The sequence below is a fragment of the Hyla sarda genome, unplaced genomic scaffold, assembly GCF_029499605.1.
Source record: "Hyla sarda isolate aHylSar1 unplaced genomic scaffold, aHylSar1.hap1 scaffold_229, whole genome shotgun sequence".
Classification (NCBI taxonomy): Eukaryota; Metazoa; Chordata; class Amphibia; order Anura; family Hylidae; genus Hyla; species Hyla sarda.
Genome location: NW_026608969.1, coordinates 34466 through 59306, shown reverse-complemented (window position 1 = coordinate 59306; position 24841 = coordinate 34466). Strand labels below are relative to the sequence as shown.

General features: G+C 46.3%; 8 non-coding genes and 2 pseudogenes across 8 annotated transcripts; all 10 read left to right on the top strand.

Annotated features, from left to right (window-relative positions):
• Window positions 1-524: 524 nt before the first annotated feature.
• LOC130321941 (U2 spliceosomal RNA) lies at window positions 525-715 on the top strand. The gene has a single exon (XR_008867557.1). It is a non-coding gene; the product is annotated as a U2 spliceosomal RNA (small nuclear RNA).
• Window positions 716-2791: 2076 nt separating this feature from the next.
• On the top strand, window positions 2792-2870 carry LOC130321932 (U2 spliceosomal RNA; annotated as a pseudogene).
• Window positions 2871-8398: 5528 nt separating this feature from the next.
• On the top strand, window positions 8399-8584 carry LOC130321890 (U2 spliceosomal RNA). The gene has a single exon (XR_008867534.1). It is a non-coding gene; the product is annotated as a U2 spliceosomal RNA (small nuclear RNA).
• A 2085-nt stretch (window positions 8585-10669) lies between these two features.
• Window positions 10670-10860, top strand: LOC130321833 (U2 spliceosomal RNA). Its single transcript, XR_008867487.1, has one exon. It is a non-coding gene; the product is annotated as a U2 spliceosomal RNA (small nuclear RNA).
• Window positions 10861-12947: 2087 nt separating this feature from the next.
• On the top strand, window positions 12948-13138 carry LOC130321924 (U2 spliceosomal RNA). Its single transcript, XR_008867552.1, has one exon. It is a non-coding gene; the product is annotated as a U2 spliceosomal RNA (small nuclear RNA).
• Window positions 13139-15242: 2104 nt separating this feature from the next.
• Window positions 15243-15402, top strand: LOC130321922 (U2 spliceosomal RNA; annotated as a pseudogene).
• Window positions 15403-16092: 690 nt separating this feature from the next.
• On the top strand, window positions 16093-16280 carry LOC130321902 (U2 spliceosomal RNA). Its single transcript, XR_008867542.1, has one exon. It is a non-coding gene; the product is annotated as a U2 spliceosomal RNA (small nuclear RNA).
• A 2081-nt stretch (window positions 16281-18361) lies between these two features.
• LOC130321912 (U2 spliceosomal RNA) lies at window positions 18362-18552 on the top strand. The gene has a single exon (XR_008867549.1). It is a non-coding gene; the product is annotated as a U2 spliceosomal RNA (small nuclear RNA).
• Window positions 18553-20644: 2092 nt separating this feature from the next.
• On the top strand, window positions 20645-20835 carry LOC130321867 (U2 spliceosomal RNA). The gene has a single exon (XR_008867518.1). It is a non-coding gene; the product is annotated as a U2 spliceosomal RNA (small nuclear RNA).
• A 2072-nt stretch (window positions 20836-22907) lies between these two features.
• Window positions 22908-23098, top strand: LOC130321858 (U2 spliceosomal RNA). Its single transcript, XR_008867510.1, has one exon. It is a non-coding gene; the product is annotated as a U2 spliceosomal RNA (small nuclear RNA).
• The last annotated feature ends 1743 nt before the right edge of the window (window positions 23099-24841 follow it).

Here is a 24841-nt window from a genome sequence, read left to right as displayed (position 1 = left end):
ACCTTCACAGCAGCGACAGCTTTATGAGGAGCATCAGCACTGCTCTGCCTGAGCAGAACCATCACCGCCATAGGTTGTCAAATAACCCGGGTTTAACCCACACAGGTAAGTCCAATGGGGTGCAGGCATGTCCTCTATGCTTACAGCTTCCCGTGGGTGTTGGTTTGATACCGTTTGGGGACAGCCAAGGAGGCATCTGCAGGCAACAAAGGTAGGTGTGTGCTTGTGTGTGTGTTTCCTATGCAGATCCTAAGCCCAGTGTCACATGCAAGTAGGAGGAGTAAGAAGGGTTCCTGGCAAATCCGGGTTATGGATTGCATTTAAAAAGGCCCCGTGGGAGTGCAATGGGCCCCTGTCTTGCTGCTTAGCAATAATGGTATGGGTTTAGGTTCTGCTGTGTGTACTGGTGGTTGACTGCCCCCCAGCCCAGAGTGTGCATGGAAAATTGTCTGGCAGCCTCCCTGACAGCAAGCAGTGATAGTGCCCATGAAGGGCACCTTGTTGGGCCCGCCCCTTTCACGGTTATCGCTTCTCGGCCTTTTGGCTAAGATCAAGTGTAGTATCTGTTCTTATCAGTTTAATATCTGATACGTCCCCTATCTGGGGACCATATATTAAATGGATTTTTGAGAACGGGGGCCAATTTCGAAGCTTGCTTCCGTCGCCCTATGCATTGACCCGATATGGCAGTATCTTCGGGTACAGTGCACCACCCCCTTACAGGGTTAAAAAGAAAGATTCCTACTTTCATTGCTACCTGCTTGCTGGCTAGCCAGCTAGCCAGCCCTGTGGGCCTTGCTGCTGCTGCAGCCAAAAAACAAAAGGTGGTGCTGCTGCTGCTTCTGCTGCTTCTGCTTCTGCTTGTGTCTGGCCGCTGTTGGAGCGTCCAGGCACAGGACTTCTGCTGCTGCTGACTAAATGGCCTCCTTAATTGGATCATTTGAGTAGCCAGCACACCTGTGCAGGTAGGGCATGACATGATAGGCAGCTGCCTTGATAGCGGGTGGGTGCTGAATGTTCCTAATTGACAAAATAAGATTAATGCTTATGAAGAAATATAAAATCTCATCCCTTCCCCAATATCGCGCCACACCCCTACCCCTTAATTCCCTGGTTGAACTTGATGGACATATGTCTTTTTTCGACCGTACTAACTATGTAACTATGTAACATAACATGGGGGGGGGGTCTCCTGGCTGTTCACACAGGTGTGTCATTGCTGTACATTGACCATGCATTGCTTCTGTGGTATTGCAAAGGCAAAGACAAATGCTTCCAGCCATCCATTGCACTAATGGATTGGTCATCAGCTGGCTGTCTATGTCCCGCATCAATATAGACCAAAGTACAGAGGGTTAGGCTATGCTATTGTGCACCTACCTGATGCATCAGAAGGTGCGAGGCCCTTGCTAAATTCTGTGCACAGACTTTGAGATCTATACTTTAGACTGTATCTAAACCTGCTCCAACATGGACTGACATTCTGGCCTACTTTCAGCCGATGCGACTTGTCTGTCGCTGAACAGTCGCTTTTTATGTATTCAGCACCTATGTATAATGTTGTAAAAATGCTCTAGAAGCTAAAGTCGCAGAAATGTCACACATATTTGGCCTGCAACTTTCTGTGCGACAAATTCAGACAGGAAAAATCAGTATAAATCCTTAGAAAATTATCCCCCAGTGTCTCCATCTGCTGGCGGTATTGAATAAGCATTGCTGCACTGATGGGGTATGCATTAGACGAAAAAAAAGAAGAATAATACGCCCAGAAAAGAGGCGAAAAGGAGAAAAACGTAAAAAAACGTGAAAAAAAAGTAAGAGGAAGAGAAGGGAAAAAAAGGTGGAAATGGGTTTAAAAGTGATTTCGGCGGAGAAATATATATATATATATATATATATATATATATATATATATATACGCGCACACACACACATATATATAAACGTATTCTCCGTTGAGATATTGCAGCCGCTGCTGTGTCCAGGCCCAGGAGCCTTAGCACTGTGCTGTGATGTCACTCAATACCACTGACATCACTAGGTGTAAACAACATCTCTCCTTTGCTGTGTATGTGACTATGGAGCTGTTTGGTGATGTCGTCTATTATGGCCTTCATAGAAGCAACAGGAGATTGTTGCATCCATCTAGAACCCTCAGAACTACAGTGCTATGATGTCACTCACTTCCACAGGCCTTGCAGAGTGTAAACAACAACAACCCAGCTTTGTTGTGTATGTAACCATAGGGATTTGTGATGTCACCTAGAACCTTCACAGCAGCGACAGCTTTATGAGGAGCATCAGCACTGCTCTGCCTGAGCAGAACCATCACCGCCATAGGTTGTCAAATAACCCGGGTTTAACCCACACAGGTAAGTCCAATGGGGTGCAGGCATGTCCTCTATGCTTACAGCTTCCCGTGGGTGTTGGTTTGATACCGTTTGGGGACAGCCAAGGAGGCATCTGCAGGCAACAAAGGTAGGTGTGTGCTTGTGTGTGTGTTTCCTATGCAGATCCTAAGCCCAGTGTCACATGCAAGTAGGAGGAGTAAGAAGGGTTCCTGGCAAATCCGGGTTATGGATTGCATTTAAAAAGGCCCCGTGGGAGTGCAATGGGCCCCTGTCTTGCTGCTTAGCAATAATGGTATGGGTTTAGGTTCTGCTGTGTGTACTGGTGGTTGACTGCCCCCCAGCCCAGAGTGTGCATGAAAAATTGTCTGGCAGCCTCCCTGACAGCAAGCAGTGATAGTGCCCATGAAGGGCACCTTGTTGGGCCCGCCCCTTTCACGGTTATCGCTTCTCGGCCTTTTGGCTAAGATCAAGTGTAGTATCTGCATTTGGTCTGGTCGGAAGGTGTCTGTGGTACCCCGCTTCTCGGCCTTGGGGGATTGTCTCTCCTTACGGAGGGACTTCACCCCCTTGCTGCTATTGGGGAGCGGGCTTAGTCCACGGACAACGGGTTGCGATCCCCCTGTCTCTGGGACCTTGTATCTCAGAAGGCATTTTCGGTACGTTGAGCGTTACCTGTAGCTTCGGAAGCACCTAGGGTACCCCCGACCTCTGCCTTGGGTAAGGGTTCCGCTTTTATAGCGGGATTCCGAGCCCCTGCTGCTATTGGGGAAGGGGCTTAGTCCCTGGGTGTGGAAGATGCCGTTCTCCTGGGCTTTCCCCTCTGGGGAAATGTCGATGCGAAATACCATCCGCATAGAGGTGTCGGAGAGCCATCGTCAGTTGAAGAACCTCCGCTTCATTGCGGAGGTGATTCTTCTTGACTACTTCCGCCTCAATAGGGAGGACATCCTGTGTCTAAATGACCAGGAAAGCCGTGGCCTGTATACCGTCACCTTCACGGCCACGGCGTGTTGCGATAACATCTATGCAACCTTGTCTGGTGCGGACCAGAGGGACGATCGACTCGACGGTCTTTCGTTCCAGTTCCTCTATGGTGAGGAACATATACCGTTGGTGGTGGCTATGCACAGCCCTCATGTGACCACGGAGGATATAGCCACTTTTCTTCGGCGATACTGCGAAGAGGTGCGATTCGCAAACAAAATCTTGAACTCCGTGCGGTTCTGGAACGGCAAGAGGAAGTTCTGGGTCAAGCTCCGTAAGGATCCCGGTGGTATTGGGGGTCTTTGCCATCCGCCCCCAAATTTTGCCATCGGGAGAGTTCGGGGCTTCCTGTTCTATCCTCAAATGCCTATGTATTGCCGAAATTGCTTGAGGTTTGGCCACACCCAGGAGACCTGCGGCGCGGAGCGTGTGATTCGCTGCAATAGGTGTGGCCAAGAAGGTCACATAGCCTCAAGATGTAGCCATACGATAAGGTGCAACCTCTGCGGAGAGGAAAATCACGATTTTAATTCCTGTCCCCATAAAGCAAAAACTACGATGGGTGGGTCAAGGCTGGGCCCGCCCAAAGAGGGGACAGGACAAAAGACGTCCTTTTTTAAGATGCCCAAACCCCAGATGGCAGGTACTGATGGGTCCAGGCCCAAGACCTCTGGTGCTCCATCGGGGGGCCCACCGGTGGTAGTGCTAGGGGGAGGCCATGGGGATTCCACGAAGCCCGGGCGGGTGATCGAGTTTACTGCCCGGGAAATTGAAAGACGTCGATCGACTTCCTACCTGGCTCAAGAGCCCGCCGAAACTTCTGAAGGGGGCTCACCTGTGGCGGGTGGCAGCCGACGGGCCTCGGTGGGGGCAAAAGTGGACCCAAAATTGCAGCATAAGCCAGGTACTGGCTTGGCCCAGGGTCGCCCTGCTCCGGACGAAGAGGCCCCGGTGAAAGCCCGCCGGAAGGGGAGCCAGGTGGCCAGGTCTGAGCCCGGTCCTGTTACTCCGCCTATACAGGACAGGGCCAAGAAGACAAGTGGCGCCAAACCAGGGTTTGCTGCCCCGCCAGCAGTGGACCCGGTGGGTAAAACTGGCCATCGTCGATCGATGGGGAAGTTGGAGCAACAGTCCTCAGCAACGCTTGCTGGGGAACAAGCGATGAAAACTTCCCAAGGTAGCGGCAAAGGTTCCGGAAAAGAGGCCTCACAGGCCCCTGTGCAGCAGTTCCAGTCGTCAAATGATGAAAGAAGACGCAGATCCATCAGCCGGGGGCCAGAGATTACATCGAGTGAGAGCAACACAGAGGATATGGACAGCAGTGTGACATTTAAAAGACAAAGAGAAGAAGAAGAGGAAGACATTCAAAGGAAAGCGGCGTGCCGTAGTTCGGACGAGAGCGAGCTCAGGGTCGGGGCATCATCGATCTCAAGCTCCGACCCTCAGAACATCAAGGAGCTGATGACCCCGCAGGCGGGGGATGACGGTACGCAGCTTATTATTGACTTTGATTCTCCAAGCACGGACTCTCCATAAACTATGCCTATCCCTGTAAAAATTGCCTCACTCAATGTGAGGTCCTTAAAGAGCCCTGATCGCAGGGCTGCTTTATTTTCTTATCTAGAGACATGTGACTTTGACCTTTGCCTGCTACAAGAATGTGGAATCCCTAGTAAAATGGACTATAAAGACTTAAAAGAAGACTGGAAGCTGGGCCCATCCATATGGTCCGGTGCAAATGACTGTCGTTCTGTGGGTGTTGGGCTGCTCTGCCGAGGCCAGTCCTTTTCTATTCATACAGTAACTGAGATTGTGCCTGGCAGAGCTCTTTTAATTCATCTATATTTTAATGGACTTTTAATTCGTGTTTTAAATGTGTATGCCCCTCCTGATAAACAGGAGCGGGCAGAACTATTTGAAATTTTACCACTGTTTTGTGTTGGGTCTTCCCCCCTGCTGGTGGGAGGTGATTTTAACTGCATACGTGATGGGGAACACCGGCAGGGTGGGGATATTAATCGTAAAGACCGCACTTCTTACCTGCTTAAAAATTTTATTGATGATTTTAATTTGAAAGATTGCTGGAAGGATCTCTTGCCGGAGGACCCAGGCGCCACATGGTCCAATGGAAGAGTGAGCTCCAGAATCGATTTTATTTTTTCCTCTAGAGCTTTTAAACCCCTGAAATGCACGCTCGAGCAGAATATCTTCTCTGATCATAAGCTCCTCTTGGTGGGCCTGGAGCTAGAGGGGGAGCAAAAAGCAAAAAGGGGCCTCTGGAGATTAAACACCACACTCCTAGAGGACCCTGAGATAAAAGAGGAGTTTGTGCGGACCTACCAATGCTGGCAATCACAAAGAAAACCCCACGAGCCTATGCTGCACTGGTGGGAGGGCACCAAATCTAAAATCGGTTTTTTTTTTATCAAAGCAGGTAAGAAGAAGGCAAAAATGGAAAAACAGTGGTTTTATGTTCTTAACATGCGTTTAAATGTACTTTTTAAATTGAAAGAAGCTGGTATGGATGTAGAAAATGATATTTTAAACCTTAAAACTGAAATAAAACATGCCATAGAAAAGAAAGGGAAACAAATCATTTTTAACTCACATGTGCAGCACCTGGAGGAGGGCGAGAAATGTTCCCGTTTCTTTTTTAAAAAAGTGATGAATAGGAGGGATATCATCCAAAACCTTGAGGGTGAATCCACTCCAAAAGGCATGTTAGATGCAGTTTTTAACTTCTACCAGCTTCTTTTTAATAAGAAAGATCTTAATCCATCCTTTTTAGAACATGTTCTTAATTCCCTTGATTTTAAGCTAGATGTTTTAGACCAGGAGGTTTTATCCCGTGATCTTAACTTAGATGAACTTTTATTTGTTTTTAAAAGTTTTTCTAGTGGGAAGGCCCCTGGGGAAGATGGTTTACCCATCGAATTTTATTTAGCTTTTTGGGATATTTTAAAGGATGATATGGTTTTATTGTATAAAGAAACTTTTATTGTTAATGAACTTCCCCCTTCCTGGAGGAGGGGGATTGTATCATTACTTTTTAAAAAGGGTGAAAAGGATATGCTAAAAAATTGGCGCCCCATCACACTTTTAAATGTCGATTATAAAGTTTTAGCCAAGTTATTAGCTGTCCGTTTTAAACCTTTTATTCATAAATTAATTCACCCAAATCAGGTTTGTGGGGTACCTGGAAGGTCTATAGCTGAATCCCTAAATATTTTAAGAGATGTTTTATGGTATTTTAAGGATAGAAATCAAACTGTAGCAATTTTATCCTTAGACTTTGAAAAAGCCTTTGATAGGGTCTCCCATGAATACCTGTTTTTAGTTCTTAAAAAGATGGCAGTGCCTGAAACGATTTTAAGCCGAATCATGCTTTTATACCGATCCTGTTTTAGTCAAGTCTCTGTTAATGGCTTTTTAACCAGCGGTGTTCCTCTTTTATCAGGTGTCAAACAGGGCTGCCCCCTGTCCCCACTCCTTTTTATTTGCGCAATCGAACCACTGATGGCCCTCCTCAGAAAAGACCGGGTAGTAAGAGGCGTACCGATACCTGGTGGAGGAGGGACCCATCTAAAGGTGTTGGGGTACATGGATGATGTCACCATACTGTGCCCGGACTCTCCATCCATGAGGGGGGCATTGAGGAACACCAGCTATTTCTGCGAGGTCTCTGGTTTTAAGCTAAACACAGATAAATGTGACTGTTTTTATATTGGCTCCTGGGATTCATCCATCACCCCAGGAGTCACAATGCAACAGGATCAAATTAAAGTTTTAGGTATTGTTTTTAACCAGGTCAATGATGGGAGCCCTAACTGGGATTCAGCTATAGCTAAGATGGAGAAGAAGATTTTAATGTGGAATCTTAGAAACCTTACCATGGAGGGGAAGATTTTAATAATAAAGATGGTTTTACTCCCTATTATGCTATACATTGCCATGGTATTTCCTCCATCTATTTTATACATTAAAAAAGTAACTAGAATTGTTTTTTCTTTTTTATGGGGTTCAAAAATGGAGAAATTAAAGCGTGATTTTATGTACAAAAGTAAAGATAATGGCGGGAAAGATGTTCCTAACCTTTTTACTTTCTTTTACATAAAGTATTTCTGTTTCTGTTTTAAAATTATTAAATCCGATGGCATTTTTAGCTGCTTTTTAAGGTACGCTGCGGGCATGGTTTTTAAAAGATGGTTGCGCATCCCTCTGAACGCTCCGGTGCTTCTGTGTCCCCCAAAACATTATGTGGTGTTGGAAAAGACAGTCAGGCTCCTAGGTCTCCAAGATTTGGAGCCTGACATACTGGGGGACCAGAGAAAGGTATCAAAGGTCCTCAGGCGGAGTGAGGTTACCCTGGCAGTGTCCAATTTCACACAGGCAAGATCCAAAAAGGTATGGCGGAACGTGTACGGGAAGTTTCTGGCGAATGTACACAGGGATCTTGCCTGGGCAATCGTCCACCAGTGCCTCCCTACTCGTGAGTTCCAGCACAGGCGAGGACTGGTGGCGAGAGCCAAGTGCCCGAGAGATGGCTGCGGAGTGGACGAAACGGTGCTGCACATATTTTGGAACTGCCCTTTTGCACGGGAGCTTTGGAGGAAGGTAGGCCCACTTTTGAAGTGGGCCTGCGGCCTAAAAGATTTTAGTCACGAATGTGTCTTTTACGGTCTTTTTAACTGCCCCAATTTTAAACAGCAGATGATCTGCTGGATGATTATTAATTGTTTTAAAAATGCCATCTGGAAAGTTAGGAACATCTTACTTTTTAAACATGATTTTATTGATGTTAAAAACTGTATAAAGCTGGCCCTGAGTGAGATGTACATCTATTACCTAAGAGACAAGAAACAGTTGGGGGCCAGCGAGGCAGCATCCATGTGGTGTCTGCCTCTATGGAACGAAATAACAGTATAATCAGTTTTTATGACATTTGTATAATGTTTTATCCTGCCATTTTTATTTTTTCTCCTTTTATTACTGGTTTTATTATTTGTATTTTAAAACTTTTGTGAACCTTTTATTATTTTGCATTTTAAATTTTGTATGGTTTCTTATTTATTCAATAAAATTTTGTTGAAACCTTATCTGTTCTTATCAGTTTAATATCTGATACGTCCCCTATCTGGGGACCATATATTAAATGGATTTTTGAGAACGGGGGCCGATTTCGAAGCTTGCTTCCGTCGCCCTATGCATTGACCCGATATGGCAGTATCTTCGGGTACAGTGCACCACCCCCTTACAGGGTTAAAAAGAAAGATTCCTACTTTCATTGCTACCTGCTTGCTGGCTAGCCAGCTAGCCAGCCCTGTGGGCCTTGCTGCTGCTGCAGCCAAAAAACAAAAGGTGGTGCTGCTGCTGCTTCTGCTGCTTCTGCTTCTGCTTGTGTCTGGCCGCTGTTGGAGCGTCCAGGCACAGGACTTCTGCTGCTGCTGACTAAATGGCCTCCTTAATTGGATCATTTGAGTAGCCAGCACACCTGTGCAGGTAGGGCATGACATGATAGGCAGCTGCCTTGATAGCGGGTGGGTGCTGAATGTTCCTAATTGACAAAATAAGATTAATGCTTATGAAGAAATATAAAATCTCATCCCTTCCCCAATATCGCGCCACACCCCTACCCCTTAATTCCCTGGTTGAACTTGATGGACATATGTCTTTTTTCGACCGTACTAACTATGTAACTATGTAACATAACATGGGGGGGGGGGGGGTCTCCTGGCTGTTCACACAGGTGTGTCATTGCTGTACATTGACCATGCATTGCTTCTGTGGTATTGCAAAGGCAAAGACAAATGCTTCCAGCCATCCATTGCACTAATGGATTGGTCATCAGCTGGCTGTCTATGTCCCGCATCAATATAGACCAAAGTACAGAGGGTTAGGCTATGCTATTGTGCACCTACCTGATGCATCAGAAGGTGCGAGGCCCTTGCTAAATTCTGTGCACAGACTTTGAGATCTATACTTTAGACTGTATCTAAACCTGCTCCAACATGGACTGACATTCTGGCCTACTTTCAGCCGATGCGACTTGTCTGTCGCTGAACAGTCGCTTTTTATGTATTCAGCACCTATGTATAATGTTGTAAAAATGCTCTAGAAGCTAAAGTCGCAGAAATGTCACACATATTTGGCCTGCAACTTTCTGTGCGACAAATTCAGACAGGAAAAATCAGTATAAATCCTTAGAAAATTATCCCCCAGTGTCTCCATCTGCTGGCGGTATTGAATAAGCATTGCTGCACTGATGGGGTATGCATTAGACGAAAAAAAAGAAGAAAAAGAAGAATAATATGCCCAGAAAAGAGGCGAAAAGGAGAAAAACGTAAAAAAACGTGAAAAAAAAGTAAGAGGAAGAGAAGGGAAAAAAAGGTGGAAATGGGTTTAAAAGTGATTTCGGCGGAGAAATATATATATATATATATATATATATATATATATATATACGCGCACACACACACATATATATAAACGTATTCTCCGTTGAGATATTGCAGCCGCTGCTGTGTCCAGGCCCAGGAGCCTTAGCACTGTGCTGTGATGTCACTCAATACCACTGACATCACTAGGTGTAAACAACATCTCTCCTTTGCTGTGTATGTGACTATGGAGCTGTTTGGTGATGTCGTCTATTATGGCCTTCATAGAAGCAACAGGAGATTGTTGCATCCATCTAGAACCCTCAGAACTACAGTGCTATGATGTCACTCACTTCCACAGGCCTTGCAGAGTGTAAACAACAACAACCCAGCTTTGTTGTGTATGTAACCATAGGGATTTGTGATGTCACCTAGAACCTTCACAGCAGCGACAGCTTTATGAGGAGCATCAGCACTGCTCTGCCTGAGCAGAACCATCACCGCCATAGGTTGTCAAATAACCCGGGTTTAACCCACACAGGTAAGTCCAATGGGGTGCAGGCATGTCCTCTATGCTTACAGCTTCCCGTGGGTGTTGGTTTGATACCGTTTGGGGACAGCCAAGGAGGCATCTGCAGGCAACAAAGGTAGGTGTGTGCTTGTGTGTGTGTTTCCTATGCAGATCCTAAGCCCAGTGTCACATGCAAGTAGGAGGAGTAAGAAGGGTTCCTGGCAAATCCGGGTTATGGATTGCATTTAAAAAGGCCCCGTGGGAGTGCAATGGGCCCCTGTCTTGCTGCTTAGCAATAATGGTATGGGTTTAGGTTCTGCTGTGTGTACTGGTGGTTGACTGCCCCCCAGCCCAGAGTGTGCATGGAAAATTGTCTGGCAGCCTCCCTGACAGCAAGCAGTGATAGTGCCCATGAAGGGCACCTTGTTGGGCCCGCCCCTTTCACGGTTATCGCTTCTCGGCCTTTTGGCTAAGATCAAGTGTAGTATCTGTTCTTATCAGTTTAATATCTGATACGTCCCCTATCTGGGGACCATATATTAAATGGATTTTTGAGAACGGGGGCCAATTTCGAAGCTTGCTTCCGTCGCCCTATGCATTGACCCGATATGGCAGTATCTTCGGGTACAGTGCACCACCCCCTTACAGGGTTAAAAAGAAAGATTCCTACTTTCATTGCTACCTGCTTGCTGGCTAGCCAGCTAGCCAGCCCTGTGGGCCTTGCTGCTGCTGCAGCCAAAAAACAAAAGGTGGTGCTGCTGCTGCTTCTGCTGCTTCTGCTTCTGCTTGTGTCTGGCCGCTGTTGGAGCGTCCAGGCACAGGACTTCTGCTGCTGCTGACTAAATGGCCTCCTTAATTGGATCATTTGAGTAGCCAGCACACCTGTGCAGGTAGGGCATGACATGATAGGCAGCTGCCTTGATAGCGGGTGGGTGCTGAATGTTCCTAATTGACAAAATAAGATTAATGCTTATGAAGAAATATAAAATCTCATCCCTTCCCCAATATCGCGCCACACCCCTACCCCTTAATTCCCTGGTTGAACTTGATGGACATATGTCTTTTTTCGACCGTACTAACTATGTAACTATGTAACATAACATGGGGGGGGGGGGGGGTCTCCTGGCTGTTCACACAGGTGTGTCATTGCTGTACATTGACCATGCATTGCTTCTGTGGTATTGCAAAGGCAAAGACAAATGCTTCCAGCCATCCATTGCACTAATGGATTGGTCATCAGCTGGCTGTCTATGTCCCGCATCAATATAGACCAAAGTACAGAGGGTTAGGCTATGCTATTGTGCACCTACCTGATGCATCAGAAGGTGCGAGGCCCTTGCTAAATTCTGTGCACAGACTTTGAGATCTATACTTTAGACTGTATCTAAACCTGCTCCAACATGGACTGACATTCTGGCCTACTTTCAGCCGATGCGACTTGTCTGTCGCTGAACAGTCGCTTTTTATGTATTCAGCACCTATGTATAATGTTGTAAAAATGCTCTAGAAGCTAAAGTCGCAGAAATGTCACACATATTTGGCCTGCAACTTTCTGTGCGACAAATTCAGACAGGAAAAATCAGTATAAATCCTTAGAAAATTATCCCCCAGTGTCTCCATCTGCTGGCGGTATTGAATAAGTATTGCTGCACTGATGGGGTATGCATTAGACGAAAAAAAAGAAGAATAATACGCCCAGAAAAGAGGCGAAAAGGAGAAAAACGTAAAAAAACGTGAAAAAAAAGTAAGAGGAAGAGAAGGGAAAAAAAGGTGGAAATGGGTTTAAAAGTGATTTCGGCGGAGAAATATATATATATATATATATATATATATATATATATATATATATATATACGCGCACACACACACATATATATAAACGTATTCTCCGTTGAGATATTGCAGCCGCTGCTGTGTCCAGGCCCAGGAGCCTTAGCACTGTGCTGTGATGTCACTCAATACCACTGACATCACTAGGTGTAAACAACATCTCTCCTTTGCTGTGTATGTGACTATGGAGCTGTTTGGTGATGTCGTCTATTATGGCCTTCATAGAAGCAACAGGAGGTTGTTGCATCCATCTAGAACCCTCAGAACTACAGTGCTATGATGTCACTCACTTCCACAGGCCTTGCAGAGTGTAAACAACAACAACCCAGCTTTGTTGTGTATGTAACCATAGGGATTTGTGATGTCACCTAGAACCTTCACAGCAGCGACAGCTTTATGAGGAGCATCAGCACTGCTCTGCCTGAGCAGAACCATCACCGCCATAGGTTGTCAAATAACCCGGGTTTAACCCACACAGGTAAGTCCAATGGGGTGCAGGCATGTCCTCTATGCTTACAGCTTCCCGTGGGTGTTGGTTTGATACCGTTTGGGGACAGCCAAGGAGGCATCTGCAGGCAACAAAGGTAGGTGTGTGCTTGTGTGTGTGTTTCCTATGCAGATCCTAAGCCCAGTGTCACATGCAAGTAGGAGGAGTAAGAAGGGTTCCTGGCAAATCCGGGTTATGGATTGCATTTAAAAAGGCCCCGTGGGAGTGCAATGGGCCCCTGTCTTGCTGCTTAGCAATAATGGTATGGGTTTAGGTTCTGCTGTGTGTACTGGTGGTTGACTGCCCCCCAGCCCAGAGTGTGCATGGAAAATTGTCTGGCAGCCTCCCTGACAGCAAGCAGTGATAGTGCCCATGAAGGGCACCTTGTTGGGCCCGCCCCTTTCACGGTTATCGCTTCTCGGCCTTTTGGCTAAGATCAAGTGTAGTATCTGTTCTTATCAGTTTAATATCTGATACGTCCCCTATCTGGGGACCATATATTAAATGGATTTTTGAGAACGGGGGCCGATTTCGAAGCTTGCTTCCGTCGCCCTATGCATTGACCCGATATGGCAGTATCTTCGGGTACAGTGCACCACCCCCTTACAGGGTTAAAAAGAAAGATTCCTACTTTCATTGCTACCTGCTTGCTGGCTAGCCAGCTAGCCAGCCCTGTGGGCCTTGCTGCTGCTGCAGCCAAAAAACAAAAGGTGGTGCTGCTGCTGCTTCTGCTGCTTCTGCTTCTGCTTGTGTCTGGCCGCTGTTGGAGCGTCCAGGCACAGGACTTCTGCTGCTGCTGACTAAATGGCCTCCTTAATTGGATCATTTGAGTAGCCAGCACACCTGTGCAGGTAGGGCATGACATGATAGGCAGCTGCCTTGATAGCGGGTGGGTGCTGAATGTTCCTAATTGACAAAATAAGATTAATGCTTATGAAGAAATATAAAATCTCATCCCTTCCCCAATATCGCGCCACACCCCTACCCCTTAATTCCCTGGTTGAACTTGATGGACATATGTCTTTTTTCGACCGTACTAACTATGTAACTATGTAACATAACATGGGGGGGGGGGGGGGTCTCCTGGCTGTTCACACAGGTGTGTCATTGCTGTACATTGACCATGCATTGCTTCTGTGGTATTGCAAAGGCAAAGACAAATGCTTCCAGCCATCCATTGCACTAATGGATTGGTCATCAGCTGGCTGTCTATGTCCCGCATCAATATAGACCAAAGTACAGAGGGTTAGGCTATGCTATTGTGCACCTACCTGATGCATCAGAAGGTGCGAGGCCCTTGCTAAATTCTGTGCACAGACTTTGAGATCTATACTTTAGACTGTATCTAAACCTGCTCCAACATGGACTGACATTCTGGCCTACTTTCAGCCGATGCGACTTGTCTGTCGCTGAACAGTCGCTTTTTATGTATTCAGCACCTATGTATAATGTTGTAAAAATGCTCTAGAAGCTAAAGTCGCAGAAATGTCACACATATTTGGCCTGCAACTTTCTGTGCGACAAATTCAGACAGGAAAAATCAGTATAAATCCTTAGAAAATTATCCCCCAGTGTCTCCATCTGCTGGCGGTATTGAATAAGCATTGCTGCACTGATGGGGTATGCATTAGACGAAAAAAAAGAAGAAAAAGAAGAATAATACGCCCAGAAAAGAGGCGAAAAGGAGAAAAACGTAAAAAAACGTGAAAAAAAAGTAAGAGGAAGAGAAGGGAAAAAAAGGTGGAAATGGGTTTAAAAGTGATTTCGGCGGAGAAATATATATATATATATATATATATATATATATATATATATATATATATATATATATACGCGCACACACACACATATATATAAACGTATTCTCCGTTGAGATATTGCAGCCGCTGCTGTGTCCAGGCCCAGGAGCCTTAGCACTGTGCTGTGATGTCACTCAATACCACTGACATCACTAGGTGTAAACAACATCTCTCCTTTGCTGTGTATGTGACTATGGAGCTGTTTGGTGATGTCGTCTATTATGGCCTTCATAGAAGCAACAGGAGATTGTTGCATCCATCTAGAACCCTCAGAACTACAGTGCTATGATGTCACTCACTTCCACAGGCCTTGCAGAGTGTAAACAACAACAACCCAGCTTTGTTGTGTATGTAACCATAGGGATTTGTGATGTCACCTAGAACCTTCACAGCAGCGACAGCTTTATGAGGAGCATCAGCACTGCTCTGCCTGAGCAGAACCATCACCGCCATAGGTTGTCAAATAACCCGGGTTTAACCCACACAGGTAAGTCCAATGGGGTGCAGGCATGTCCTCTATGCTTACAGCTTCCCGTGGGTGTTGGTTTGATACCGTTTGGGGACAGCCAAGGAGGCATCTGCAGGCAACAAAGGTAGGTGTGTGCTTGTGTGTGTGTTTCCTATGCAGATCCTAAGCCCAGTGTCACATGCAAGTAGGAGGAGTAAGAAGGGTTCCTGGCAAATCCGGGTTATGGATTGCATTTAAAAAGGCCCCGTGGGAGTGCAATGGGCCCCTGTCTTGCTGCTTAGCAATAATGGTATGGGTTTAGGTTCTGCTGTGTGTACTGGTGGTTGACTGCCCCCCAGCCCAGAGTGTGCATGGAAAATTGTCTGGCAGCCTCCCTGACAGCAAGCAGTGATAGTGCCCATGAAGGGCACCTTGTTGGGCCCGCCCCTTTCACGGTTATCGCTTCTCGGCCTTTTGGCTAAGATCAAGTGTAGTATCTGTTCTTATCAGTTTTCATGCTGGTGGGGATGGGTGCTGCATGGAGGATGCAGGTGTACCAGGGCTTTCCGGGGCTGGTTCTGAGGAATCAGCTCGACGGCTGCCCCGATGTGACCTGTTCCCTCCGGGTCTCGCCATGAGGCTGAGAGGGTCTAGAGCCGAGGTACTTTTGTGCCTCGGGGAGTGGTGACCCCGAGGTGCCGAAACTCACTGGGAGGATAGACTCACTGAGTTGAAGCACGGGCACCATAATCTCTTCACCTTGTGGCACTCACCTCTTGATTCCCGGCCTTCTGGCTAGGATCAGAGAAATTTTTATAGATCCGGCCGGATGTCCGGGCAGTATATCTGCACACATTCACTTATTTATTTATTTTTCGTCACTGTGTCACTTTTTGCGTGTTGTGTGTTCACAGGATTTGTCAGGATGCGGTAGCCCTTCTGGGTGTCCCTCCTGGCGGTCTAGGGGAGGTGTGTGTGGCCATTAGGTTCCGCACCTCCCTGCAAACACCCCGGGTACTCCTGCTTGGCAGGGTACCTACCGTAATCGGCTCTGCGGGCAGATACCTTGGCTAACGCCAAGGGGGATGCCGGGAGCATTTGTGGTCCCCTAGTAGCTTCGGCGAAAAGGGACATCGAACCTGGAACCTCGCAGGTACCTTTTGGTCCGGAGGCGAAGGGTAAGGTTTGTTGGGGGGCCTCTCTCCTATCGGAGAAGGGCTTGCGATAGACCGCATCCTTTGTGCACGTTTTTTTAGTGTAACACGTTTGCACTTTTTCTTGCACTTTGGGTGAATCGAAAGCACGTTCCTCGGCTTTAGATAAAAAAAAAAAAAAAAAAAAAATCTGTTCTTATCAGTTTAATATCTGATACGTCCCCTATCTGGGGACCATATATTAAATGGATTTTTGAGAACGGGGGCCAATTTCGAAGCTTGCTTCCGTCGCCCTATGCATTGACCCGATATGGCAGTATCTTCGGGTACAGTGCACCACCCCCTTACAGGGTTAAAAAGAAAGATTCCTACTTTCATTGCTACCTGCTTGCTGGCTAGCCAGCTAGCCAGCCCTGTGGGCCTTGCTGCTGCTGCAGCCAAAAAACAAAAGGTGGTGCTGCTGCTGCTTCTGCTGCTTCTGCTTCTGCTTGTGTCTGGCCGCTGTTGGAGCGTCCAGGCACAGGACTTCTGCTGCTGCTGACTAAATGGCCTCCTTAATTGGATCATTTGAGTAGCCAGCACACCTGTGCAGGTAGGGCATGACATGATAGGCAGCTGCCTTGATAGCGGGTGGGTGCTGAATGTTCCTAATTGACAAAATAAGATTAATGCTTATGAAGAAATATAAAATCTCATCCCTTCCCCAATATCGCGCCACACCCCTACCCCTTAATTCCCTGGTTGAACTTGATGGACATATGTCTTTTTTCGACCGTACTAACTATGTAACTATGTAACATAACATGGGGGGGGGGGGGGGTCTCCTGGCTGTTCACACAGGTGTGTCATTGCTGTACATTGACCATGCATTGCTTCTGTGGTATTGCAAAGGCAAAGACAAATGCTTCCAGCCATCCATTGCACTAATGGATTGGTCATCAGCTGGCTGTCTATGTCCCGCATCAATATAGACCAAAGTACAGAGGGTTAGGCTATGCTATTGTGCACCTACCTGATGCATCAGAAGGTGCGAGGCCCTTGCTAAATTCTGTGCACAGACTTTGAGATCTATACTTTAGACTGTATCTAAACCTGCTCCAACATGGACTGACATTCTGGCCTACTTTCAGCCGATGCGACTTGTCTGTCGCTGAACAGTCGCTTTTTATGTATTCAGCACCTATGTATAATGTTGTAAAAATGCTCTAGAAGCTAAAGTCGCAGAAATGTCACACATATTTGGCCTGCAACTTTCTGTGCGACAAATTCAGACAGGAAAAATCAGTATAAATCCTTAGAAAATTATCCCCCAGTGTCTCCATCTGCTGGCGGTATTGAATAAGCATTGCTGCACTGATGGGGTATGCATTAGACGAAAAAAAAGAAGAATAATACGCCCAGAAAAGAGGCGAAAAGGAGAAAAACGTAAAAAAACGTGAAAAAAAAGTAAGAGGAAGAGAAGGGAAAAAAAGGTGGAAATGGGTTTAAAAGTGATTTCGGCGGAGAAATATATATACATATATATATATATATATATATATATATATATACGCGCACACACACACATATATATAAACGTATTCTCCGTTGAGATATTGCAGCCGCTGCTGTGTCCAGGCCCAGGAGCCTTAGCACTGTGCTGTGATGTCACTCAATACCACTGACATCACTAGGTGTAAACAACATCTCTCCTTTGCTGTGTATGTGACTATGGAGCTGTTTGGTGATGTCGTCTATTATGGCCTTCATAGAAGCAACAGGAGATTGTTGCATCCATCTAGAACCCTCAGAACTACAGTGCTATGATGTCACTCACTTCCACAGGCCTTGCAGAGTGTAAACAACAACAACCCAGCTTTGTTGTGTATGTAACCATAGGGATTTGTGATGTCACCTAGAACCTTCACAGCAGCGACAGCTTTATGAGGAGCATCAGCACTGCTCTGCCTGAGCAGAACCATCACCGCCATAGGTTGTCAAATAACCCGGGTTTAACCCACACAGGTAAGTCTAATGGGGTGCAGGCATGTCCTCTATGCTTACAGCTTCCCGTGGGTGTTGGTTTGATACCGTTTGGGGACAGCCAAGGAGGCATCTGCAGGCAACAAAGGTAGGTGTGTGCTTGTGTGTGTGTTTCCTATGCAGATCCTAAGCCCAGTGTCACATGCAAGTAGGAGGAGTAAGAAGGGTTCCTGGCAAATCCGGGTTATGGATTGCATTTAAAAAGGCCCCGTGGGAGTGCAATGGGCCCCTGTCTTGCTGCTTAGCAATAATGGTATGGGTTTAGGTTCTGCTGTGTGTACTGGTGGTTGACTGCCCCCCAGCCCAGAGTGTGCATGGAAAATTGTCTGGCAGCCTCCCTGACAGCAAGCAGTGATAGTGCCCATGAAGGGCACCTTGTTGGGCCCGCCCCTTTCACGGTTATCGCTTCTCGGCCTTTTGGCTAAGATCAAGTGTAGTATCTGTTCTTATCAGTTTAATATCTGATACGTCCCCTATCTGGGGACCATATATTAAATGGATTTTTGAGAACGGGGGCCGATTTCGAAGCTTGCTTCCGTCGCCCTATGCATTGACCCGATATGGCAGTATCTTCGGGTACAGTGCACCACCCCCTTACAGGGTTAAAAAGAAAGATTCCTACTTTCATTGCTACCTGCTTGCTGGCTAGCCAGCTAGCCAGCCCTGTGGGCCTTGCTGCTGCTGCAGCCAAAAAACAAAAGGTGGTGCTGCTGCTGCTTCTGCTGCTTCTGCTTCTGCTTGTGTCTGGCCGCTGTTGGAGCGTCCAGGCACAGGACTTCTGCTGCTGCTGACTAAATGGCCTCCTTAATTGGATCATTTGAGTAGCCAGCACACCTGTGCAGGTAGGGCATGACATGATAGGCAGCTGCCTTGATAGTGGGTGGGTGCTGAATGTTCCTAATTGACAAAATAAGATTAATGCTTATGAAGAAATATAAAATCTCATCCCTTCCCCAATATCGCGCCACACCCCTACCCCTTAATTCCCTGGTTGAACTTGATGGACATATGTCTTTTTTCGACCGTACTAACTATGTAACTATGTAACATAACATGGGGGGGGGGGGGGGTCTCCTGGCTGTTCACACAGGTGTGTCATTGCTGTACATTGACCATGCATTGCTTCTGTGGTATTGCAAAGGCAAAGACAAATGCTTCCAGCCATCCATTGCACTAATGGATTGGTCATCAGCTGGCTGTCTATGTCCCGCATCAATATAGACCAAAGTACAGAGGGTTAGGCTATGCTATTGTGCACCTACCTGATGCATCAGAAGGTGCGAGGCCCTTGCTAAATTCTGTGCACAGACTTTGAGATCTATACTTTAGACTGTATCTAAACCTGCTCCAACATGGACTGACATTCTGGCCTACTTTCAGCCGATGCGACTTGTCTGTCGCTGAACAGTCGCTTTTTATGTATTCAGCACCTATGTATAATGTTGTAAAAATGCTCTAGAAGCTAAAGTCGCAGAAATGTCACACATATTTGGCCTGCAACTTTCTGTGCGACAAATTCAGACAGGAAAAATCAGTATAAATCCTTAGAAAATTATCCCCCAGTGTCTCCATCTGCTGGCGGTATTGAATAAGCATTGCTGCACTGATGGGGTATGCATTAGACGAAAAAAAAGAAGAAAAAGAAGAATAATACGCCCAGAAAAGAGGCGAAAAGGAGAAAAACGTAAAAAAACGTGAAAAAAAAGTAAGAGGAAGAGAAGGGAAAAAAAGGTGGAAATGGGTTTAAAAGTGATTTCGGCGGAGAAATATATATATATATATATATATATATATATATATATATATATATACGCGCACACACACACATATATATAAACGTATTCTCCGTTGAGATATTGCAGCCGCTGCTGTGTCCAGGCCCAGGAGCCTTAGCACTGTGCTGTGATGTCACTCAATACCACTGACATCACTAGGTGTAAACAACATCTCTCCTTTGCTGTGTATGTGACTATGGAGCTGTTTGGTGATGTCGTCTATTATGGCCTTCATAGAAGCAACAGGAGGTTGTTGCATCCATCTAGAACCCTCAGAACTACAGTGCTATGATGTCACTCACTTCCACAGGCCTTGCAGAGTGTAAACAACAACAACCCAGCTTTGTTGTGTATGTAACCATAGGGATTTGTGATGTCACCTAGAACCTTCACAGCAGCGACAGCTTTATGAGGAGCATCAGCACTGCTCTGCCTGAGCAGAACCATCACCGCCATAGGTTGTCAAATAACCCGGGTTTAACCCACACAGGTAAGTCCAATGGGGTGCAGGCATGTCCTCTATGCTTACAGCTTCCCGTGGGTGTTGGTTTGATACCGTTTGGGGACAGCCAAGGAGGCATCTGCAGGCAACAAAGGTAGGTGTGTGCTTGTGTGTGTGTTTCCTATGCAGATCCTAAGCCCAGTGTCACATGCAAGTAGGAGGAGTAAGAAGGGTTCCTGGCAAATCCGGGTTATGGATTGCATTTAAAAAGGCCCCGTGGGAGTGCAATGGGCCCCTGTCTTGCTGCTTAGCAATAATGGTATGGGTTTAGGTTCTGCTGTGTGTACTGGTGGTTGACTGCCCCCCAGCCCAGAGTGTGCATGGAAAATTGTCTGGCAGCCTCCCTGACAGCAAGCAGTGATAGTGCCCATGAAGGGCACCTTGTTGGGCCCGCCCCTTTCACGGTTATCGCTTCTCGGCCTTTTGGCTAAGATCAAGTGTAGTATCTGTTCTTATCAGTTTAATATCTGATACGTCCCCTATCTGGGGACCATATAGTAAATGGATTTTTGAGAACGGGGGCCGATTTCGAAGCTTGCTTCCGTCGCCCTATGCATTGACCTGATATGGCAGTATCTTCGGGTACAGTGCACCACCCCCTTACAGGGTTAAAAAGAAAGATTCCTACTTTCATTGCTACCTGCTTGCTGGCTAGCCAGCTAGCCAGCCCTGTGGGCCTTGCTGCTGCTGCAGCCAAAAAACAAAAGGTGGTGCTGCTGCTGCTTCTGCTGCTTCTGCTTCTGCTTGTGTCTGGCCGCTGTTGGAGCGTCCAGGCACAGGACTTCTGCTGCTGCTGACTAAATGGCCTCCTTAATTGGATCATTTGAGTAGCCAGCACACCTGTGCAGGTAGGGCATGACATGATAGGCAGCTGCCTTGATAGCGGGTGGGTGCTGAATGTTCCTAATTGACAAAATAAGATTAATGCTTATGAAGAAATATAAAATCTCATCCCTTCCCCAATATCGCGCCACACCCCTACCCCTTAATTCCCTGGTTGAACTTGATGGACATATGTCTTTTTTCGACCGTACTAACTATGTAACTATGTAACATAACATGGGGGGGGGGGTCTCCTGGCTGTTCACACAGGTGTGTCATTGCTGTACATTGACCATGCATTGCTTCTGTGGTATTGCAAAGGCAAAGACAAATGCTTCCAGCCATCCATTGCACTAATGGATTGGTCATCAGCTGGCTGTCTATGTCCCGCATCAATATAGACCAAAGTACAGAGGGTTAGGCTATGCTATTGTGCACCTACCTGATGCATCAGAAGGTGCGAGGCCCTTGCTAAATTCTGTGCACAGACTTTGAGATCTATACTTTAGACTGTATCTAAACCTGCTCCAACATGGACTGACATTCTGGCCTACTTTCAGCCGATGCGACTTGTCTGTCGCTGAACAGTCGCTTTTTATGTATTCAGCACCTATGTATAATGTTGTAAAAATGCTCTAGAAGCTAAAGTCGCAGAAATGTCACACATATTTGGCCTGCAACTTTCTGTGCGACAAATTCAGACAGGAAAAATCAGTATAAATCCTTAGAAAATTATCCCCCAGTGTCTCCATCTGCTGGCGGTATTGAATAAGCATTGCTGCACTGATGGGGTATGCATTAGACGAAAAAAAAGAAGAATAATACGCCCAGAAAAGAGGCGAAAAGGAGAAAAACGTAAAAAAAGTGAAAAAAAAGTAAGAGGAAGAGAAGGGAAAAAAAGGTGGAAATGGGTTTAAAAGTGATTTCGGCGGAGAAATATATATATATATATATATATATATATATATATATATACGCGCACACACACACATATATATAAACGTATTCTCCGTTGAGATATTGCAGCCGCTGCTGTGTCCAGGCCCAGGAGCCTTAGCACTGTGCTGTGATGTCACTCAATACCACTGACATCACTAGGTGTAAACAACATCTCTCCTTTGCTGTGTATGTGACTATGGAGCTGTTTGGTGATGTCGTCTATTATGGCCTTCATAGAAGCAACAGGAGGTTGTTGCATCCATCTAGAACCCTCAGAACTACAGTGCTATGATGTCACTCACTTCCACAGGCCTTGCAGAGTGTAAACAACAACAACCCAGCTTTGTTGTGTATGTAACCATAGGGATTTGTGATGTCACCTAGAACCTTCACAGCAGCGACAGCTTTATGAGGAGCATCAGCACTGCTCTGCCTGAGCAGAACCATCACCGCCATAGGTTGTCAAATAACCCGGGTTTAACCCACACAGGTAAGTCCAATGGGGTGCAGGCATGTCCTCTATGCTTACAGCTTCCCGTGGGTGTTGGTTTGATACCGTTTGGGGACAGCCAAGGAGGCATCTGCAGGCAACAAAGGTAGGTGTGTGCTTGTGTGTGTGTTTCCTATGCAGATCCTAAGCCCAGTGTCACATGCAAGTAGGAGGAGTAAGAAGGGTTCCTGGCAAATCCGGGTTATGGATTGCATTTAAAAAGGCCCCGTGGGAGTGCAATGGGCCCCTGTCTTGCTGCTTAGCAATAATGGTATGGGTTTAGGTTCTGCTGTGTGTACTGGTGGTTGACTGCCCCCCAGCCCAGAGTGTGCATGGAAAATTGTCTGGCAGCCTCCCTGACAGCAAGCAGTGATAGTGCCCATGAAGGGCACCTTGTTGGGCCCGCCCCTTTCACGGTTATCGCTTCTCGGCCTTTTGGCTAAGATCAAGTGTAGTATCTGTTCTTATCAGTTTAATATCTGATACGTCCCCTATCTGGGGACCATATATTAAATGGATTTTTGAGAACGGGGGCCGATTTCGAAGCTTGCTTCCGTCGCCCTATGCATTGACCTGATATGGCAGTATCTTCGGGTACAGTGCACCACCCCCTTACAGGGTTAAAAAGAAAGATTCCTACTTTCATTGCTACCTGCTTGCTGGCTAGCCAGCTAGCCAGCCCTGTGGGCCTTGCTGCTGCTGCAGCCAAAAAACAAAAGGTGGTGCTGCTGCTGCTTCTGCTGCTTCTGCTTCTGCTTGTGTCTGGCCGCTGTTGGAGCGTCCAGGCACAGGACTTCTGCTGCTGCTGACTAAATGGCCTCCTTAATTGGATCATTTGAGTAGCCAGCACACCTGTGCAGGTAGGGCATGACATGATAGGCAGCTGCCTTGATAGCGGGTGGGTGCTGAATGTTCCTAATTGACAAAATAAGATTAATGCTTATGAAGAAATATAAAATCTCATCCCTTCCCCAATATCGCGCCACACCCCTACCCCTTAATTCCCTGGTTGAACTTGATGGACATATGTCTTTTTTCGACCGTACTAACTATGTAACTATGTAACATAACATGGGGGGGGGGGTCTCCTGGCTGTTCACACAGGTGTGTCATTGCTGTACATTGACCATGCATTGCTTCTGTGGTATTGCAAAGGCAAAGACAAATGCTTCCAGCCATCCATTGCACTAATGGATTGGTCATCAGCTGGCTGTCTATGTCCCGCATCAATATAGACCAAAGTACAGAGGGTTAGGCTATGCTATTGTGCACCTACCTGATGCATCAGAAGGTGCGAGGCCCTTGCTAAATTCTGTGCACAGACTTTGAGATCTATACTTTAGACTGTATCTAAACCTGCTCCAACATGGACTGACATTCTGGCCTACTTTCAGCCGATGCGACTTGTCTGTCGCTGAACAGTCGCTTTTTATGTATTCAGCACCTATGTATAATGTTGTAAAAATGCTCTAGAAGCTAAAGTCGCAGAAATGTCACACATATTTGGCCTGCAACTTTCTGTGCGACAAATTCAGACAGGAAAAATCAGTATAAATCCTTAGAAAATTATCCCCCAGTGTCTCCATCTGCTGGCGGTATTGAATAAGCATTGCTGCACTGATGGGGTATGCATTAGACGAAAAAAAAGAAGAATAATACGCCCAGAAAAGAGGCGAAAAGGAGAAAAACGTAAAAAAACGTGAAAAAAAAGTAAGAGGAAGAGAAGGGAAAAAAAGGTGGAAATGGGTTTAAAAGTGATTTCGGCGGAGAAATATATATATATATATATATATATATATATATATATATATATACGCGCACACACACACATATATATAAACGTATTCTCCGTTGAGATATTGCAGCCGCTGCTGTGTCCAGGCCCAGGAGCCTTAGCACTGTGCTGTGATGTCACTCAATACCACTGACATCACTAGGTGTAAACAACATCTCTCCTTTGCTGTGTATGTGACTATGGAGCTGTTTGGTGATGTCGTCTATTATGGCCTTCATAGAAGCAACAGGAGATTGTTGCATCCATCTAGAACCCTCAGAACTACAGTGCTATGATGTCACTCACTTCCACAGGCCTTGCAGAGTGTAAACAACAACAACCCAGCTTTGTTGTGTATGTAACCATAGGGATTTGTGATGTCACCTAGAACCTTCACAGCAGCGACAGCTTTATGAGGAGCATCAGCACTGCTCTGCCTGAGCAGAACCATCACCGCCATAGGTTGTCAAATAACCCGGGTTTAACCCACACAGGTAAGTCCAATGGGGTGCAGGCATGTCCTCTATGCTTACAGCTTCCCGTGGGTGTTGGTTTGATACCGTTTGGGGACAGCCAAGG